Source organism: Hylobates moloch, unplaced genomic scaffold (assembly GCF_009828535.3).
Source record: "Hylobates moloch isolate HMO894 unplaced genomic scaffold, HMol_V3 SCAFFOLD_1968, whole genome shotgun sequence".
Lineage (NCBI taxonomy): Eukaryota > Metazoa > Chordata > Mammalia > Primates > Hylobatidae > Hylobates > Hylobates moloch.
In genome coordinates, this window is record NW_026654243.1 from 305 (window position 1) to 8,825 (window position 8,521).

The 8,521-nt window shown below is 42.6% G+C and overlaps 1 pseudogene; it reads left to right on the forward strand.

Moving 5' to 3' along the window:
- Positions 1 to 320: 320 nt before the first annotated feature.
- LOC116810185 (protein lin-28 homolog A-like) lies at positions 321 to 950 on the forward strand (annotated as a pseudogene).
- The last annotated feature ends 7,571 nt before the right edge of the window (positions 951 to 8,521 follow it).

An 8,521-nucleotide genomic window follows, 5' to 3' on the forward strand; every position in this document is an offset into this window, starting at 1 on the left:
AGGAAAAAAACCAATAATCCGACTTGAAAATGGGCAAAAGATCTGAATAGACATGTCTTAAAAGAAGACATACAAATGTCAAACAGGCATATGACAAGATGTTTAACATTACTGATCATCAGATAAATGCAAGTCAAAACTACAATGAGATATCATCTCACCCCAGTTAAAATGGCTTCTAGCCGGTGGGCCCTCCCACCGCTATTGTGCGGGGGAAGATGTAGCAGCTTCTTCTCCGAACTTCCCCTTTGCCTTCGGACTTCTCCGGGGCCAGCAGCTGCCCGACCAGGGGCCTGGGGCCACGGGCTCAGCCGACGACCATGGGCTCCGTGTCCAACCAGCAGTTTGCAGGTGGCTGTGCCAAGGCGGCAGAAGAGGCGCCCGAGGAGGCGCTGGAGGACGCGGCCCGGGCAGCAGAAGAGCCTCAGCTGCTGCACAGTGTGGGCATCTGTAAGTAGTTCAACGTGCGAATGGGGTTCGGCTTCCTATCCATGACCGCCCGGGCCGGGGTCGCGCTTGACCCCCCAGTGGACGTCTTTGTGCACCAGAGTAAGCTGCACATGGAGGGGTTCCGGAGCTTGAAGGAGGGTGAGGCAGTGGAGTTCATGTTTAAGAAGTCAGCCAAGGGTCTGGAATCCATCCGTGTCACCGGACCTGGTGGAGTATTCTGTATTGAGAGTGAGAGGCGGCCAAAAGGGAAGAACATGCAGAAGCACAGATCAAAAGGAGACAGGTGCTACAACTGTGGAGGTCTAGACCATCATGCCAAGGAATGCAAGCTGCCACCCCAGCCCAAGAAGTGCCACTTCTGCCAGAGCATCAGCCATATGGTAGCCTCATGTCCGCTGAAGGCCCAGCAGGGCCCTAGTGCACAGGGAAAGCCAACCTACTTTCAGGAGGAAGAAGAAGAAATCCACAGCCCTGCCCTGCTCCCGGAGGCGCAGAATTGAGCCACGATGGGTGGGGGCTATTCTTTTGCTACCAGGAAGTTTCGAGGAGCAGGCAGAGTGGAGAAAGTGGGAATAGGATGCATCGGGGCTAGCTGGCACTGCCATGTATCTCAGGCTTGGGTTCACACCATCACCCTTTCTTCCCTGTAGGTGGGGGGAAAGGGTGAGTCAAAGGAACTCCAACCATGCTCTGTCCAAATGCAAGTGAGGGTTCTGGGGGCAACCAGGATGGGGGAATCACCCTACAATCTGCATACTTTGAGTCTCCATCCCCAGAATTTCCAGCTTTTGAAAGTGGCGTGGATAGGGAAGTTGTTTTCCTTTTAAAGAAGGATATATAATAATTCCCATGCCAGAGTGAAATGATTAGGTATAAGACCAGATTCATGGAGCCAAGCCACTACATTCTGTGGAAGGGAATCTCTCAGGAGTAAGCAGTGTTTTTTTTCACATCTTGTATCCTCATACCCACTTTTGGGATAGGGAGCTGGCAACTGTCCCAAGCAATGGGTAATGATGATGGCAAAAAGGGTGTTTGGGGGAACAGCTGCAGACCTGCTGCTCTATGCTCACCCCCACCCCATTCTGGGCCAATGTGATTTTATTTATTTGCTCCCTTGGATACTGCACCTTGGGTCCCACTTTCTCCAGGGTGCCAACTGCACTAGCTGTGTGCGAATGACGTATCTTGTGCATTTTAACTTTTTTTCCTTAATATAAATATTCTGGTTCTGTATTTTTGCATATTTTAATCTAAGGCCCACATTTCCTGCACTGTGTTCTCAGGTACAGGAGCAATCTCAGGGATAGCCAGCAGCAGCTCCAGGTCTGCGCAGCAGGAATACTTTTTGTTGTTTTTGCCACTGTGGAGAGCAACTATTTGGAGTGCATAGCCTATTGAACTACCTCATTTTTGCCAATAAGAGCTGGCTTTTCTGCCATAGTGTCCTCTTGAAACCCCCTCTGCCTTGAAAATGTTTTATGGGAGACTAGGTTTTAACTGGGTTGCCCCATGACTTGATTGCCTTCTACTGGAAGATTGGGAATTAGTCTAAACAGGAAATGGTGGTACACAGAGGCTAGGAGAGGCTGGGCCAGGTGAAAAGCCCAGCGAGCAAGCCAAGATTAGATGACAGTTGTCTAATCCTAGGGCACAGGACGTGCTTTACATCTCCAGATCCATTGTTCACCAGATTAGGTTAGGCCTACCATGTACCACAGGGTGTGTGTGTGTTTGTAAAACTAGAGTTGCTAAGGATAAGTTTAAAGACCAATATCCCTGTACTTAATCCTGTGCTGTCGAGGGATGGATGTATGAAGTAAGGTAAGATCCTTAACCTTTCAAAATTCTCGGGTTCCAGGGAGACACATAAGCGAGGGCTTTGTGGTGCCTGGGGCCTGTGTCCTGCCCTGCTGCAGTAGTGATTAATAGTGTCATGGTAGCTAAAGGAGAAAAAGGGGGGTTCGTTTACATGCTGTGAGATCACTGCAAACCTACCTCACTGTGTTGAAATGGGACAAATGCAATGGAACGCATTGGGTGGTATGTGTCTGATCCTGGGTTCTTGTCTCCCCTAAATGCTGCCCCCCCAAGTTACTGTATTTGTCTGGGCTTTGTAGGACTTCACTAAGTTGATTGCTAGGTGGCCTAGTTTGTGTAAATATAATGTATTGGTCTTTCTCCATGTTCTTTGGGGGTTTTGTTTACAAACTTCTTTTTGTATTGAGAGAAAAATAGCCAAAGCATCTTTGACAGAAGGTTCTGCACCAGGCAAAAAGATCTGAAACATTAGTTTGGGGGCCCTCTTCTTAAAGTGGGGATCTTGAACCATCCTTTCTTTTGTATTCCCCTTCCCTTACTACCTATTAGACCAGATCTTCTGTCCTAAAAACTTGTCTTCTACCCTGCCGTCTTTTCTGTTCACCCCCAAAAGAAAACTTACACACCCACACACATACACATTTAATGCTTGGAGTGTCTCCACAACTCTTAAACAATGTATGCAAAAATCCTGAAGCTAGGAAAACCCTCCATCCCTTGTTTCCAACCTCCTAAGTCAAGACCATTACCATTTCTTTCTTCTTTTTTTTTTTTTTTTTGAGATGGAGTCTTGCTGTGTCGCCCAGGCTGGAGTGCAGTGGCATGATTGGCTCACTGTAGCCTCTGCCTCTTGGGTTCTGGTGATTCTCCTGCCTCGTCCTCCTGAGTAGCTGGGATTTCAGGCACCCGCCACGCCCAGCAAATTTTTGTATTTTTAGTGGAGACGGGGTTTCACCGTGTTGTCCAGGCTGGTCTGGAACTCCTGACCTCAGGTGATCTGCCCACCTTGGCTTCCCAAAGTGCTGGGATTACAGGCATGAGCCACCATGCTAGGCCAACCATTTCTTGATGTATTCATGCCAAACACTTAAGACACTGCTGTAGCCTGGGCCCGGTGGCTCACGCCTGTAATCCCAGCACTTTGGAAGGCTGAGGCAGGTGGATCACAAGGTCAGGAGTTCAAAACCATCCTAGCCAACATGGTGAAACCCCGTCTCTACTAAAATACAAAAAAATTGGCCGGGTGTGGTGGCACATACCTGTAGTCCTGGCTATTCAGGAGGCTGAGGCAGGGGAGTTGCTTGGGCCAAGGAGTCAGAGGTTGCAGTGAGCTGAGATCGCACCACTGTACTCCAGCCTGGTTACAGAGCGGGACTCTGTCTCAAAAAAAAAAAAAAAAAAAAAAAAAAACCACACTACTGTATTTTGGATGGATCAAACCTACTTAATTTTAATTTCTAATCCTAAAGTAAAGAGATGCAATTGGGGGCCTTCCATGTAGAAAGTGGGGTCAGGAGGCCAAGAAAGGGAATATGAATGTATATCTAAGTCACTCAGGAACTTTTATGCAGGTGCTAGAAACTTATGTCAAAGTGGCCACAAGATTGTTTAATAGGAGACGAACGAATGTAACTCCACGTTTACTGCTAGAAACCAAAGCTTTGTGTAAAATCTTGAATTTATGGGGAGGGAGGGTAGGAAAGCCTGTACCTGTGTGTTTTTTTCCTGATCCTTTTCCCTCATTCCTGAACTGCAGGAGACTGAGCCCCTTTGGGCTTTGGTGACCCCATCACTGGGGTGTGTTTATTTGATGGTAGATTTTGCTGTACTGGGTACTTCCTTTCCCATTTTCTAATCATTTTTTAACACATGCTGACTCTTCCTTTCTCCTTTCCCTGGGAAAATACAATGGATAAATAAAGACTTATTGGTACTCAAAAAAAAAATGGCTTCTATCCAAAAGACAGGCAATAATAAATGCTAACAAGGATATGGAGAAAATGAAACTTTTGTACAGTGTTAATAGGAATGCAAATTAGTACAGCCACTATGGAAAACAGGGCAGAGGTTCCTCAAAAAACTAAAAATAGAATTAACATATGATCCAGCAATCTCACTGCTAGGTATATACCCAAAAGAAAGGAAATTAGTGTGTCAAAGAGATATCTGCAGGCCCATCTTTGTCGTAGCACTGTTCACAATAGTGAAGATCTGGAAGCAAGCTAAGTGTCCATCAACAGATGAATGGAAAAAGAAAATGTGTTACTTATGCATAATGGAGTACTATTCAGCCATAAAAAAGAATGAGATCCTGTCATTTGCAAAAACTTGGATGGAACTGGAGATCATTAAGTTCCGCAAAATAAGCCAGGAACAGAAAGACAAACTTCACATGTTCTCAATTATTTGTGGGAGCTAAAAATTAAAACAATTGAACTCTGCAGATCAACAGTAGGATGATGGTTCACAGAGGTTGGGAAGGATAGAGGGGGTTGGGGAAAGTGGGGATGGTTAACGGGTACAAAAATATAGTTAGAGAGAATGAATAAGATCTAGTATTTGATAGCACAATAGGGTAATACAGTCAAGAATAATTTATTGAACATTTTTAAATAACTATAAGAGTGTAATTGGATTGTACAAATAAAGGATCGATGTTTGAGATGACAGATATCCCGTTTATCCTGATGTCATTATTATGTATGATATGCCTGTTATCAAAATATCTCATTTACCTCATAAATATATATACCTGCTAAGCTCCCATAAAAATTTAAATTTTTTTTACATTAAAAAAATCAACTGCATTTCTGAAATGAGTAAAAATCATCTAGGAGAAGAATTTACAAAGATATAATTTCTAATATACTGTACAATTCCTAGATAAACTGACAAAATGATACCCTAAACCTTTATAGAGCAAATAAGCTTCATCAAAAGATTAGGGCTAAAGACTGAAAAAAAAAAATAGAGAGTAGAATCCATTTTGGACAGTCTCAGTGTTGCAAAAAATATCAGTTCTTAAGTTGATCTAGCAATTAAATGTGATCCAAACCAGAATTCCAACAGGGTTTTTGTAAAACTTATAATGACCTTATAAAATGTATATAAACAAAAACAGGGCAAAAGTAGTCAAGACAAGCCTGATGAAAAAAATCAAGGTGGGGCAATTAGCAATTTATAAAGATATAATAAAACCGTCTGGCATGGTGGCTCATGCCTGTAATCCCAGCACTTTGGGAGGCCGAGGTGGGCAGATCATGAGGTCAGGAGATCGAGACCATCCTGGCTAACACGGTAAAACCCTGTCTTTACTAAAAATACAAAAAGTTAGCCTGGCGTGGTGGCAGACACCTGTAGTCCCAGCTACTCAGGAGGCTGAGGCAGGAGAATGGTGTAAACCCAGGAGGCGGAGCTTGCAGTGAGCTGAGATTGCGCCACTGCACTCCAGCCTGGGCGACGAGCGAGACTCCATCTCAAAAAAGAAAAGAAAAAGAAAAAGAAAAGAAAAGATACAATAAAATTATAGTAATGTAGACAAACCAATTGAACTAACTGGAAATTGGCAGAAAGAAACTCAAGTATATTTATTTGATAATGTGATTTGTGAAAGATCTAGCATTGCCAATTTTTGAGAAAAGAAGGGAATGTTCAATAAATAGAAGAATATAAAATCAGATCACTTCCTCACACCATATATAATAAATTCCCAGTGGATTAAATCTTATCATTAAAAGCAGAACTACAGAAACTTTCAGAAGACCATTTAGAAGAATGATGTTATGGCCTCAACCTAGAAAAGATTTGCTAAACAAGAAATGAAAAAAAAAGCATAAATACAAAAAATCAACTCAAGATGGATTAAAGACTTAAATGTAAAACCCAAAACTATAAAAACCCTGGAAGAGAACCTAGGCAATACCATCCTGGACATAGGTCCTAGCAAAGACTTTATGACAAAGACACCAAAAGCAATTGCAACGAAAGCAAACATTGACAAATGGGATCTAGTTAAACTTAAGAGCTTCTGCACGTCTGCCCAGCAAAAGAAACTGTCAAGAGAGTAAACAGACAACCTACAGAATGGGAGAAAATGTTTGCATCTGACTAGGGTCTAATATCCAGCATCAATAAGGAACTTAAACAAATTTACAAGATAAAAACAACCCCATTAAAAAGTGAGCAAAGGACATGAACAGACAATTCTCAAAAGAAGACATACACGTGGCCAACAAGCATACGGGAAAAAAAAGCTCAATATCACTGATCATTAGAGAAATGCAAATCAGAACCACAATGAGATACCATCTCACACCAGTCAGAATGGCTACTATAAAAAAATAAAAAAATAACAGATGCTGGCAAGGTTGTGGAGCAAAGAGAACACTTATACGCTGTTGACAGGAATGTAAATTAGTTCAACCATTGTGGAAAGCAGTATGGCCACTGCTCAAACGGCTAAAAGCAGAACTACCATTTGACCCAGCAACCCCATTACTGCATATATACCCAGAGGAATATAAATCATTCTACAGTAAAGATACACGTGAATATTCATTGCAGTACTATTCACAATAGCAAAGACATCAAATCAACCTAAATGCCCATCAATGACAGATTGGATAAAGAAAATATGGTACATATACCCACGGAATACTATGCAGCGATAAAAAAGAATGAGATCATTTCTTTTGCAAGAACATGAATGGAGCTAGAGGCTATTATACTTAGCAAACTATTAAAAACATAGGAACAGAAAACCAAATATTGTATGTTCTCACTTATAAGTGGGAGATAAATGACAAGAACATAAGAACACTAAGAAAGAAACAACGGACACTGGAGTCTACTTGAGAGGGGAGGGTGGGAGGAGGGAGAGGAGAGAAAAGGGAACTACTGGGTACTGGGCATAATACCTGGGTGATGATGTGTGTTTACCTATGTAGCAAACCTTCACATGTACCCCCAAACCTAAAATAAAGGTTTTAAAAAAGCATCAATGAGAGAAATTAATAAACTTGACCATTTTAAGAACCTCTCCAAGTCATAAAAACAAGTCATAAGCTGAGAGATGTTCGCACAAATGATTAGTCTGCAAAACGTGTAAACAAGCCTTTTAAAAATCAGTGAAAAGGCCAGGTGCGGTGGCTCACACCTGTAATTCCAGCACCTTGGGAGGCTGAGGCAGGCAGATCACCTGAGGTCAGGAGCTTGAGACCAGCCTGGCCAACATGGTAAAACCCCATCTCTACTGAAAATGCAAAAATTAGCCAGGCATGGTGGCAGGCACCTGTAGTCCCAGCTACTCGGGAGGCTGAGGCAGGAGAATCATTTGAACTTGGGAGGCAGATGTTGCAGTGAACCAAGATTGTGCCATCGCACTCCAGCCTGGGGGACAAGAGTGAGACTTTGTCTCAAAAAAACAAAAAAATTTTAAAAAAAGATGAAAAAAAAGATGTCAACACACTTGAAAAAAATGAGGAAAAAAACTTGGGGCACATTTCACTGATGAGGAATTATGAATGGCTCATAAACATATAAAATATGGTCAATATACTTAGAAATATAAAAAATATAAAGTAATATCACAATGAGGTGATATTTTACAATTTTATAGATTGGCATAAATTAAAAATTTACAATAAAAATGTTCAAGATGTGAAACACTACTAGTGGGTATATGAATTGGTACTTTTACTCAGGGAAACAATTATTAAGATAATAATACAATCTACCTCAACATGGTACCAGAGAAATGCGCATATTCTTCAGTAAATAACACAGTGCCAGCCAGGCGTGGTGGCTCACACCTGTAATCTCAGCACTTTGGGAGGCCGAGGCGGGTGGATCACTCAAGGTCAGGCGTTCGAGACCAGCCAGGCCAACATGGCAAAACCCTTTCTCTACTAAAAATACAAAAAAATCAGCAGAGCATGGTGGTGCGCACCTGTAATCCTAGCTACTTCAGAGGCTGAGGCAGGAGAATCACTTGAACTCGAGAAGTGGAGGTTTCAGTGAGCCAAGATCATGCCATTGCACTCCACCTGGGTGCCACAGTGAAACTCGGTCTCATAATCCCAGCTACTCGGGAGGCTGAGGCAGGAGAATCACTTGAACCTGGGAGGTAGATGTTGCAGTGAGCCGAGATCACACCATTGCACTCCAGCCTGGGCAACAAGAGCAAAACTCCATCTCAAAAAAAGTAAATAAATAAAATAAAATAAAAATAAGTAGCCCAGTGCCATATACA